The sequence below is a fragment of the Lissotriton vulgaris genome, chromosome 1_1, assembly GCF_964263255.1.
Source record: "Lissotriton vulgaris chromosome 1_1, aLisVul1.2, whole genome shotgun sequence".
Classification (NCBI taxonomy): Eukaryota; Metazoa; Chordata; class Amphibia; order Caudata; family Salamandridae; genus Lissotriton; species Lissotriton vulgaris.
In genome coordinates this window covers 79501103-79514410 of record NC_141685.1, presented here as the reverse complement: position 1 = coordinate 79514410, position 13308 = coordinate 79501103, and the positions used below count along the sequence as shown (strand labels likewise).

Sequence of the window (13308 nt, the reverse complement as noted above, 5' to 3'; positions counted from 1 at the left end):
GAAGGAGCGCATCACCTTCAAGACACTATGCATCTCGCACAAAATTATGCACGACAAAGGCCCCCCAATTCTCAGACCCCTGATGAAGCCCCACCAGTCTACCAAAAATCTAAGATCTGACGCACTTGCCCTTGCCAACATCCCAAGAATAAAAAAGTCAAGATCCGGCGGCCGTTTGTTCGCCTACAACGCGCCAAAGCTCTGGAACACCCTTCCAGTAGCCATGAGGAGAGAACACAACCTCTTCTCCTTCCGGAAACAATTAAAAACTTGGCTCTTCCCTTAAAACCCTGTCTTCCCAACCGTCCCCCTCCCCCCTGGAAAAACTAGGTCCTCTCAGCGCTGGGATGCCCAAGGGTAGCTATGCGCTCTACAAATCCAATTCCAAATTCCAAAATTGAACAAGCTCGGAAAAGGCAGGTAAAATCACAGTTTCTCCGTTTAGGCAATCCATTACGAAATCAGGTCGACAATCCTTTTTAGCCAAAAGAATATTCTTAACCTTTAGTGAAGTCCTTCCAAAAGAGAAAATTAATGTTTCTAGGTACCTCCACCTCCAATAGAAGTTGTATTTTGTATAAAAGATGGGGGACGCTTAACCTAATATCGGTACGAGCATCATGGCCTCTGGGGTCTCTTCCTCCTGGTGAGAGAGCGCGGAGCAGTCAGCCACCGGAATTCAAACGAGAGAGGAAGTGTAGCGCTGCGAAGCACATCAAGCAACTACAGCGCATTTGGCTATTTCTCCCCTGAGGCGGAAGCCGGGGGCGCTCTGTACTATCCCTGTTTACTCGTGAATTTCCCGTTTTTAAAAACTGTAGATATTTTAATCTGTAATTTTTAATTACCTAGTCATCCGTACTTCGGGGCGAGATTTGCGTCGCACTGAAGGCACCAACACCTCGTTTCCTCGCACGGCGCAGCCGATTCAGGCGCTGACACCGTGACTTGATCCACCTTAGCCGCCATCTTGCTGGGAGGAAAGGGTTGCGGTCCAGTTGTTGGACGCCTCCCACCCTCCTCTAACATGTATAAAAACACCCGGCCTTCCCGTCTGCGCCCGTCCGCGCCTGGACCGGGCCCAGGGCCGCTACCCCTGGTCCAGACGCCCCAGCTCCACGTGTCTAATACTCAAACACTATGCTGCACAAGTTGCGCCCACGCGATCATAATGACTGCCTAATGCTTGATCCTATATTCATCTCTGGTCCATCCATGCAGTCCTGCCCCCATTGTAAGGCCTCCATTCTTCTGGCAAATAAAACAATTCTCTCCGGCAACAAAAATACCCCTAAGAGCACACTGATAGCCCTTACCAATGTCCGTTCACTTGGTAAACATAGACAGGATATAGCAGACCTGATAGAGGATCGGAAATTAGACATATTATTCATGACTGAGACATGGATGGACAGCACATCTGACCCAGACTTAGTCATTGCGGTCCCAAGAGGCTTCACGGTTCATAGACAGGATAGACAGCGCAAAAAAGGGAGAGGACTAGCCATCATCGCTCGCGACACATTTAATGTGAGGACCTTCGCTATCTCCTCATCCTCTTGTGAAGCCATGCAATTTGCCATCAATCTATCCCCCTCTAATAATTTCAGAGGGATTCTCGTATACAAACCACCAGGACCATGGTCAGATTTCCTCACTGATTTAAGCTCTATCCTCGAGTCTCTTGCACTTGAAGAATCACTAACAGTACTGGGTGACTTTAATTTTCACTTAGACAAATTAGAGGACAGGGACACGTCCTCCCTTCTCTCGGACATGAACACCCTTGGTCTCCCCCTATTGGTCAATTCCCCCACTCACGACGGCGGTCACACTCTGGATGGCATTTTCTCCAATTTGGAGGATTTTCATATAACTCACATCCTCCCACTCACATGGTCGGATCACAATGACATTCTGGGCTCAATCACCATCTATGAAACACCTACACCCAAAGTACCCATTACCTGCCACCAACCTTTTAAAGCCTGGAACGACATAGATAGCTCAAGCCTAAAAACTTTACTCGATAATTCCCAGCCTGTATTTTCTACTGACCCCAACACAGCCACTAAGCAATTCCAGGATTGGCTGGGCACTGCCACTAATTCATTGGTTCCTCTCAAACATGTGACCAGAAATAGATCGGCCCCCTCTGCCCCTTGGTTTACCGAAGACCTAGGGACCCAGAAACAACACTGTAGGAACAGGGAGAGGCACTGGCGGAAGTCCTACAGTGAAGAAAACAAAATTCGCTATAAGGAGACGTTGGTCAAATACAAATCCATGATCACTGAGGCTAAGAAGAAGTACTTTAGCGAACGGATAGAGCTAGCCAAGAATTCCTCCAAAGAACTTTATGATACTACCAAGCAGCTAGCAGGGTACTCCCCTGATCTAAACCCACCTCCCTCTCAATCCCTCTGTGATGCCTTGGCCACTTTCTTCTTTACAAAGGTCAACAAAATTTTTTTCAGCCTTTTCGGATAATATCAATACCCCCTCAAGTACCACTAACCTCAAACACCCTGTTCCCAAATTTACTCACTTCAAAGACATCACCGACGCTCAAATAGCGGATATCATCACCACGATCAAAACTGGTTCTGCATTAGACCCATGCCCCTTTAAAATTCTCCCACCAATCATGGATTCCCTGATACCCGCCATTACTCAAATCTGTAATGCCATGTTTAGATCAGGAACCTATCCAGATTCACTCAAAAAAACTCTCCTTAAACCATTATTAAAAAAAACACATCTTGATAAGGACGAACTGAAAAATTACCGGCCAATAGCAAGCCTCCCATTTCTGGCAAAAGTCGCTGAAAAAGCTATGAACTCACAGTTATCTGAATTCATAGAAGAACATCACCTACTTGACAACACCCAATTTGGGTTCTGTAGGTTCCATGGCACTGAGACCGCCTTGATTAAAGCCGCAGATGACATTAGAACTATCGAGATCAGGGAGGAACAGCAGTACTAGCACTACTAGATTTATCTGCAGCTTTCGACACGGTCGATCATTCGATCTTGGTCGACCGTGTCGAAAAAATGGGCATTCAGCAAACAGCTAAAAAACTATTGGCATCTTTCCTGTCTGAAAGAACTCAGGCTGTTATACTGGGATCGTTCCAATCGTCCAACCTGTCTCTGCCATGCGGGGTTCCACAAGGCTCATCCCTGAGTCTGACACTCTTTAACATCTATGTGTCAGACCTAGCTAACATCATTCGAGCACATAGGATGAGCCTAACCTCATATGCGGATGACACGCAGTTAGTCCTGGCCATCAAAAACAACGGCGACAAGGTGGCCGAGAGTTTTAAAGAAGGCATGTTGGCAATTGGGGACTGGATGGCCTCCAATTGTCTAAAACTCAACTCCAAAAAGACGGAAGTTGTCATATTTGGACAACTTACTCCAAGTTGGTCCCCCGCATGGTGGCCAACGGCTTTCGGAACCCTGCCTAAACCTGCCCTCAAGGTAAGGAACCTGGGAGTTGTCTTTGACGACCACCTCAACTTCGTCTCCTATGCCAACCAAATCGCCTCCTCAGCCTTCCACAAATTACTTAATAAAGAAAATCATCCCCTTCCTTCCTGAAACTGCCGGTAAAACCTTGGTGACCTCTCTAGTGCTGTCCACTTTGGACTACTGTAATGGTCTTTTTGCAAACGCTCAGGTCAGGGTCATCAAAAAAATGCAGACTGTTCAAAACTCAGCAGCAAGACTACTTGCTAGAATCCCTAAATACAAGTCTGCGACTGACACCATCAGAAACTTTCATTGGCTCCCTATCAGAAGCAGGATTAAGTTTAAAACTCTCTGCATTGTATACAAGGCACTGCATAAACAAGGACCCTTGTTTCTCAAAGAACAATTAATCCCTTATTGTCCATCCAGATTGCTTCGATCTACCACCCTCAACGATCTAGTGGTCCCCCGCACCAAAACTGTTTCTTGGGGAGACCGCAGGTTCTTGGTCTCGGCACCTAAATTGTGGAATACCTTACCCCAGTCAATCAGGACCAGTCCCACTCTCTGGTCCTTCCGTAAACAGCTAAAGACCTGGCTGTTTAACCAGTAACACCGGAACACACTTTACGCAGCAGGAGAATTATTTGCAGATGTTGCAGCGCCGAGACGCCCACGGGCATTTGTTCGCGCTTAATCAAATGTCATAAAATAAATAAAAAATAAATCGGGTGTCTCAACGGTGATGTACTCACTCAGCGCTACTTCTACTAGACAATCCATCAGGTTCTGGCGAACTATTGTGACTGCTGTTGCGCTTTTTAGCATGGTCACTGCCCAGTCCCTGCTCAGAAGCAGTGTCCTGAATATGCGGGGCATCCCTGACTGTAAGTCCAGCTACTTTCTTCTTTTTGAATTGAGGTTTGGAAGGTTTAACTTCCTGTTTAATGATGTAGTCAGATGAGCATTGGGAGCCTTCGGTTTCACGTTCTCCTCCGATCTGGGCTTTGACCGTCAACCTCTCTCCAAATGCTTTTCGGATAACTCCTGAAAGGAACGAGATGAACATATATCAGTATCCTGATACCTCTTAGGTGGTCTAATGTTATCGCAGTTAAGCAGATTGTAGTTTTTTTCAGTAGCTTCCTGTGTAGGAGACCCACCCTGTAGTTTTATTTTATATTTGTTTTTCTTATTCTCCTTCTACTTCTTTGTTGAAAAGTCAGGTGCTTGTTTAGAGTTATCATCTGCAGAATAACTCTTCATTGTGGTTTACCAGGTCTGGCACTCAAATTATCTCTATCCAGCGTAGCTTATGTTTCTTCGATAATTATAGGAAATGTGTGCTCCTGCTATGCAGGAGCCAAATCCGTAAACACTGGCATATCGCCAACGCTGCTGCTTCCCTCTTTATGTTAATCAACATTATGGAGGACACCGTTGCAAAATTGCCCATCAGTTTTATTCCCAAGTCCAGGGCAGGTACTACCCCGTACATTCTGGATCGGATTAAGCACTTCTATCAAACCAGCCAATGAAGGGGTACCGTGTGTTCTGATATATACTGCAGCAACAACTATACCTCAAATTGTACAGTCTTCTAGTGAGTGAGCCATCCCCATTGGCAAGCTAATTGTTAATATTCTATGTTTTTCTAGTGAGTCCGCATGGGAAACACTGTCTTGAGCTGTCTTGTTTTTTGTACTCGCTGCCGTTGACAACATCCACACCCTCCTCGACCAAAGGCACACTGCAGCTCTGATCCTACTCGATCTCTGTGCGGCATTCAACACCGTCTCCCACTGCACCCTCACCGGCAGACTTTATGACGCCGGCATACAGGGAACCGCCCTTGACTGGATCTGCTCCTTCCTCACCGGCTGAACCCAAAGAATCAGACTGCCACCCTTCCTCTCCGAACCCACAGAAATCAATTGCCGAGGACCTACAAGGATCGTCGCTCAGCCCCACGCTCTTCAAAATCTACATGGCCCTCCTCGCCACCATCATCAAACAGTACGGACTCAGTATAGTATCCAACGCACATCCAGGTCATCCTCCCTCTCACCAAGGACGCTACACAATCAGACAATAGTACATCTACTTAACCAGTTGGGTTTTACAATCATTGCACAAAAATCTCACCTGTGTCCGGCACAAGTGCAATCCTATCTGGGTGCTTCCATCAACACTCTCAAAGCTCTAGCCACTCCTAATATAGCCAGGATTCACAATATCCAGGCCACACTATTACAATTTCAACCCCACCAATCATTACCAGCTAGAGTCTTCATGCAACTGCTGGGAATTATGGCATCCTGCGTTGCAATCGTACCTCATGCAAGGCTTACATGCGTCCTCTGCAACAATGTCTAGCAAGTCAGTGGAATCAGTCACAGGGGACCAGATTTACGACGTTATTTTGCATGCGCAAACGGGTTTGCGAACCCGTTTGCACATGCAAAATCACTGTTGGCCATGTACAATTCCAAAATAGCGAGTCACAGTTTATTTGCGACTCGCTATTTAGGAATTGAGAGTCACAGTTAGTTAGTCCCTTCCTAATTGCGTTCTCAATGCTATGTGTGAATGTATTGCAACCACAATTGCGGTCGCAAATTACCACCCTTTTCAAGAGGGTTGCTCCCTCCTTGCTCCTCTCCCTGTACTGCTGCTATCTTCCTGGGGATCGCACTGCTGAATCAACTTCACGGTATCGCCTGCATTCTTTATTTCAGTGGTATCGCCTGCATTAGACTAAATAGTGCCGTGTTTAAAATCGGCTCGCCTGCATTTCACAAATTTGCGCAGTGTTTTGTTTAATCTCATAGCTCTCAGCGCTTGTGACTATAGCGCCGCCCGCCCTGCACTGCATTTAACTGTATTGGCCCACCTGGCAGCAACGTGCATAATTGGATTTATTTTCGCTGGCGACCTACTGCCCCTGCCTCGCCTCCCCTCTGACCTCCATCTTGTTTGCTGTTGTTGTTTTCCCTGCCCCTCCTCCCCGCTACCGCCTCCCAGCTGCTGACCCTCCCACGCTCCGCCCCCTCCACCCTCCATTTATGGCCAATGTCTCCACGCGCAGCGTCAACGCGCTTCGGACACGCCGACGGTGCGCCAAAGGTAAGCCCGTCTACGCCCTGGACCGCGCCTGGACCGCGCCCAGCGCCAGACCCCCTGCCCCTCGCGCTGCCCTGCCCCCGCGTTACCTACGATGCCGCCACCCTCCTAGCCCTTGACCCCGGTCGCGCCCCCAACTGCGTCCAAGCCGCTCCTGGACGCACCCACGGACCGTTCTCCTGCTTCTCCTGCAAATTTAGCGGCACCGACAACATCTCCGCTACGACCACACCACAGATTCCCGACCCCAATCACCTAGAATGCATCCTTCTCAACACCTGCTCGGTCCACAGGCACGCCATTGACCTTTGGAACCTACTAGACACCATCTCTCCTGACGTCGCCTTCCTAACGGAAACATGGATGAACGCTTCCTCCGCCCCTGACATCGCCATCGCTATCCCTGATGACTATAAGATCACACGCAAGGACCGCACCGACCATACAGGAGGTGGAATCGCTATCGTCCATAAGAAAACAATCAGCATCTCAACCAGCTCTGATGCCAACCTCGCCAACTCCGAACACCTTCACTTCCAGATCCACATCGACCCCAAGACCACACTCAGAGGCACCCTCCTCTACAGACCACCTGGACCACGCGCAAAATTCAGTGAAGACATCACGAACTTCATCACCCCACACGCGCTCCCCTCCAAAGACTACATCCTTCTGGGAGACCTCAACTTCCACCTTGAAAAGATCAACGACCACAACACCGCTACCCTCTTGGACAACCTCGCCAACCTCGGACTTAAACAACTGGTCACTTCCCCCACCCACATCGCAGGTCACACTCTCGACCCCCATCTTCACCTCCAGCAACCATGTCTCCTTCAGCCACACTACGGATCTCCTCTGGACTGACCACAGCTGCGTTCACTTCACCTACAACAAGCCGAAACCCATCAACCACCCCCAACCAACTCTGCAAAGAAACTGGAACAAAATCACCACAGAACAGATCTCCACATCACTCCTTCAATCCTCCCCAGCCCTCTCTTCTAACGCCAACGAAGCCGCCTCCAACCTCACCCTTTGGTTATCCAACACCGCCGACACCTTAGCACCACTGAAAAAACGTCAACACAAACTTGGCTTCAAGAAGGCCTCATGGTTCAACGACGACCTCAAGAAATCCAAGAAACTGTGCCGCTCCCTTGAAAAGGCCTGGAAAAAAGACCCATCCACCAGCAACAAGGACGCCTTCAAAAGCGCCATCCGTACTCACCACCAACTGATCCGAAAAGCCAAGAAAACAGCATTCAAAGATCGACTTGACAACAACGCCCACAACAGCAAGGAACTTTTCAACATCGTCAAGGAATTTTCCAACCCCTCGGCCAACTCCAACAACATCACCCCCTCTCAAACCCTCTGCGATTCCCTAGCCTTTTTTTTCCACAACAAGATTGCTGACATCCACAACAGCTTTGACAACCAACCCGGAAGGCAACCCACCCTACCATCAGCTGACCATCTTCCCCCCGTTAACTCCATTAATGCCTGGAACCCAATCTCCACTGAGGACACCATCCGCCTGATGAATTCCATCCACTCTGGGTCCCCCACAGACCCATGCCCTCACCACATCTTCAACAAAGCAGACTCCGTCATAGCTCCGCACCTCCGAGACGTCATCAACTGCTCCTTCAACTCCGCTACCTTCCCAGAAGACTGGAAACACGCTGAACTCACCGCCCTTCTGAAAAAACCAACAGCAGACCCCCACCGAACTCAAAAACTACCGCCCCATCTCACTTCTTCCATTCCCGGCCAAAGTCATCGAGAAAGCTGTCAACAACCAGCTCGCCGCCTTCCTCGAAGCCAACAAATCACTCGACCCCTCACAATCTGGCTTCCGAGCCAAACACAGCACTGAGACCGCCCTCATCGCAGCAACAGACGACATTCGAACTCTACTGGACAATGGAGACACAGTCGCCCTCATCCTCCTCGACCTCTCTGCAGCCTTCGACACAGTCTGCCACAGCACCCTTCTACAACGCCTCAGAAACATCGGAATCCAAGGAAAGGCACTGTCAGCGCCGTATCCTCTTCCTGCTTTAACATTCTTCGCATGCTCAGAAAAACATTTAGCTGGATCACCTCGTTCCTCACCGGAAGAACCCAGAGAGTCCGCCTCCCACCATTCAAGTCCGAGGCCTCTGAAATCATCTGCGGCGTACCACAAGGATCCTCACTCAGTCCCACCCTCTTCAACGTATACATGAGCCCCCTCGCAGCCATCGCCCGCCAACACAACCTCAACATCATCTCTTACGCGGATGACACTCAACTGATCCTATCTCTCACCAAGGACCCCAGCACCGCCAAAACTAACCTACACGAAGGAATGAAAGAAGTCTCCGAATGGATGAAACAAAGCCGTCTGAAACTGAACTCAGACAAAACAGAAGTCCTCATCTTAGGTAAATCCTCCTCTGCATGGGACGACTCCTGGTGGCCGGAAGCCCTCGGAAATGCACCCATCCCGACAGACCACGCTCGGAACCTTGGCGTCATCCTGGATTCATCACTCTCAATGAACAGACAAGTCAGCGCCGTATCCTCTTCCTGCTTTAACATTCTTCGCATGCTCAGAAAAACATTTAGCTGGATCCCCTCCGAAACAAGGAAAACAGTCACCCACGCTCTAGTCACGAGCCGACTGGACTACGGAAACACCCTCTACGCAGGTACCACCGCTAAATTCCAGAAGAAACTACAACGAATCCAAAACGCCTCAGCCAGGCTCATATTAGACATCCCACGCAACGAACACATCTCTGGTCACCTTAAAGACCTCCACTGGCTACCCGTCAATAAGAGGATTACTTTCCGACTGCTTACCCACGCACACAAATCACTCTACGACATCGGACCAGATTGTCTCAACTCTCGACTGTCCTTCTACACCCCCTCCCGCCAACTTCGCTCTTCCAGCCAAGCCTTCGCCACTGTACCTCGCATCAACAAGACCACCATGGGAGGCAGATCCTTCTCATACCTGGCTGCCAAAACATGGAACTCACTCCCCGCTTACCTTCGCCTCACCCAGAATCACCTAGCGTTCAGAAAGCAGCTTAAAACGTGGATATTTGACAAATAATCCACCTCCCCTTCCTAAGCGCCTTGAAACCCTCTGGGTATGTAGTGCGCTATATAAATGTTATGACTTGACTTGACTTGACTAATGCAGTTGCAATTTCGAATGGGTCCCCTTACTTTGTGACTGTGTCTAAAAATATTTTTTAAGAGCAGGCAGTGGTACCAGGGACCACTGCCTGCCCTTAAAGTATGAAACGAAAACGTTTCACTTTCTAAAAATTAAATGCATCCCGTTTTCCTTTAAGAAAAACGGGATGCATTTAAAAAAAAAAAGCTGCTTCATTAAAACGCAGTCCCAGAAGTGGTGGTCTGTTGAGCCCACCATCCGTGGCCTGCTGAGCTGGGGAATTGCGAGAGGCTCATTAATATTAATGAGCCTCGCAATTTACAAGCCCATTGGGAACCGCTAATTAGTGTAATAACAACAACTGTGCATTTCATTTAGCACCTCACAATAAGTCGCAAATTGCGAGGCTCAAAATGAAAGGGTCGTACATCTGGCCCAGGGTCTATTAACTGATCTAGTGTTGGTAGACCGCCGCAACCATCGCTCGCTGCAGTGGTGGAACCCTCAAAACTTAGCAAAAGGACAGCCTTTCATAGACCCGATTCCACAGACACATCAATAACCGGTTGGGGTGCCCATCTTCAACATTACAGAGTCCACTGGCTGCGGTCGGACAAACACAAACGTCTCCACATCAACTACCTGGAACTTCTAGCAGTGTTCCTGGCACTCAGCTTTTTTAACCCAACGCGTAGGCAAGACTGTCTTAGTGTGCACTGACAGCATGACAGCAATGTACTACCTACAGAAACAGGGAGGGACTCACTCTCTCCAGCTGTCGTGCCTTGCACAAAGCATTTGGTATTGGGCGATTCACCAGAAAATCAATCTCCTAGCAGAACACCTCCCAGGAGAAGACCATCAGATGCAGACCTGCTCAGCAGACACAGGCAGCAAGTCCACGAGTGGGAACTTCATCCCCACTTCTTCTTCCCTACGTGCAAAAATGAGGTTTTCCACAGATAGATCTGTTTGCCACATTGCACAAAGCAAAATGCCCAAACTCTGCATCCAGATTCCCACACCCAGCATCCAAAGGCAATGCCTATGGATGATTTGGTCAGGGATATTTGATTACGCTTTTCTGCCTCTCCTGCTAATTCCATTACTAGTTCGGAAGCTCAGACAAATGTCCCTCACTGATCTTATTTGCCTCCACATGTTCTCGTCAACCTTGGTACTCTCAACCTTAACACTATCAGTGGTTCCACATCAAAAGCTACATCTCACAACGGGGCCCCTGCGGGAGAAGTGGACGCATGATTGTGGGAACATTGAGGATTCGGAGTGGCAAGAGGCGATTGCGTCCCCGAAAGAATTAGGCATCCCCTCACTTCTCCGCTTGGTACAACTACGCATATTACATAGATCATATCTCACTGGTTAGAGGCGGCAGACCCGAGAGCAGAGGACGGCCCGGGACCAGGGTTCGATTCCCGGCGCGGCAGGTTTCTGGACCAGGGTCAGCGGACTCGTTAATTCTCTCGCCTCGGTGCCCACTCTGATCAGCGATCACACTCGGCAACTCTGGGCATTAGCTTGCCTCATCTTCACTAACGGCCCCACCAGACCGCCGGGGATGCCTGGTCTCACCCTGGAGATACCCATTAAGGGACCATCTCTCAGGGAAGCCAGGAAGGGTTTCGCAGCGGTCGAAGCGCCTTGGGACCCTACGGGTAAGTAGTGCGCTATATAAATGCCTATACATTTACATACATTTACATACACTGCATAAGATGAGACGAATAACACATCCTTACTGCCTGCGGGGTTGTGGTGAGGAAAGGACCTTCTATCACACTATATGGGACTGCCCGAAAATTGCACCCTACTGGACACAATTGATGCGAACCATGTCTCAATCGGAGGGGGTCTCAGTACTACCAGATCCTAGACTTAGACTAGACTATCGCTATCAAAATCCCCCCCCCCCACCCTGCCTCCCTGCCAAGCAGATACAGAACCATCCACCACCCCCAACTGAGCAGAGTGCTTACTTCCCAGAACAAAATGTAGTGTTCTTGAGGGTGAGACTACCGTGACTGCTATAGCCTCCTTCCCACCCATCAATGTCCATGCAGCGATACCAACATCACGGTAGGTCCTACCTGTAGGAGTCTTCATAACTTGCCTGTGTATCGCGTCCTTAATCGACCCATTGTAAGGAAGGTCAATGTAACAGTACCCACCACCTTGTGCTCACCGCCCAATCTCGGGCCGTGTCCATATCATAGTCTCCTACTGCGTTGTTGTGAAGCGTGGCAGCCTGTGAGTTCCTTAATCCTTAAAAAGCTAAGTCATAGCGTCGCTTCTGTGATGCAGTTTGTTGTGGGCTTCTGTCTTTTCCATTATCGGTTATTATGTCTTGCGTCCCGGTTCCTGGGTTTCTCTGTCTGCCGCCAGCCCTCCAACCATTCTTGCGCATCTTTGGGCGATTCAAAAAACCAAGTTTTTCCCTCCGCGTCAACACGCAGCTTCGCTGGGAAGAGCATTGAGTATTTGAGTTCCCTAGAACGGAGTTCCCTTTTCACTTCCGTGAAATTTTGTCGTTGTTGTGCCACCGCTGCCGTGTAGTCTGGATAGAAGGTGACCTCTGCGTTGTCAATTTTGACTGTTGGAGCCATTCGAGCTGTCTGCAGGATGGCATCGCGGTCGCGAAAGTTGAAGATCCTCGCTAAGATTGGACGCGGTGGTGCCCCTGGTTTCGGTTTCCCCCCTGGCACCCGGTGGGTACGTTCCACTGAGAAATTATTTGACAGGCCCTTCGGTTGCAGCGTGGTTTGGATCAAGTCTTCTACAAATAGGTCCAACGCAGGCCCCCTGTTGTTTCCGGTACACCCACCAGGCGTACGTTGTTGCGCCGTGAACGGCCTTCCTGTTCGTCAAGTTTCGCCTTTAATAGCAGATTGTCATCTTCCAGTTTCTGTACTTTGTGTTTCAAGGCCGCCGTGTCGTCAGTTAGCCCCGATGTAGCTTTTTCCGCCTCAATCAAACGGTCTGACAACTTGGAGAAGTCCGCCCTTAGCAGGGAGATATCAGTGGAGATAGTGCCCATTGAAGTTTGCATTGTCTGCAATGCCGCCATGACGTCTTTCAGGGTGACCTGTTCGGCGTCACCAGGCGGGTTGGTCGTCTGGGATGATGTGCGTGGCGCTTTGCTTTCGAGTGACCATTCTGGGGTTCTTTTACATAGGCATATTTTTCCAAGCGCGGAGGCTGTTGCACCTTGGGCCCCTTGCCCGTCATGGTACTTGATCGCAGTGGACACGCACCCAAAAATTCGTGAGGACAGGAGAAGAGCCCTGTTTGTCAACTGTTCCTCGATGTGTTGTACAGTGTGTTCCTTGGTGACTCCGGGAATGCGTGTGGGCCTGCGCTGCGCTGGGCTGGTCCGCTGTGTAGGACCAGCGGCCTGTGGTACCTCCAGCTCCTGTCTTTCAGCCTTGGAACTGCTCCCTATAGCCCCCGCTGAGCTCGTGAGACTGCGCCGGTTGTCTTCTCACAGTGCTATCTAGGGTATGCCCCTT

The 13308-nt window shown here is 49.5% G+C and overlaps 1 protein-coding gene across 1 annotated transcript in view; it reads left to right on the top strand.

The window, feature by feature from the left end:
* LOC147737417 (uncharacterized) overlaps positions 1–13308 on the top strand; it is a 171931-nt gene that overhangs the window by 56021 nt on the left and 102602 nt on the right. The gene's annotated exons all lie outside the window — the stretch shown is intronic.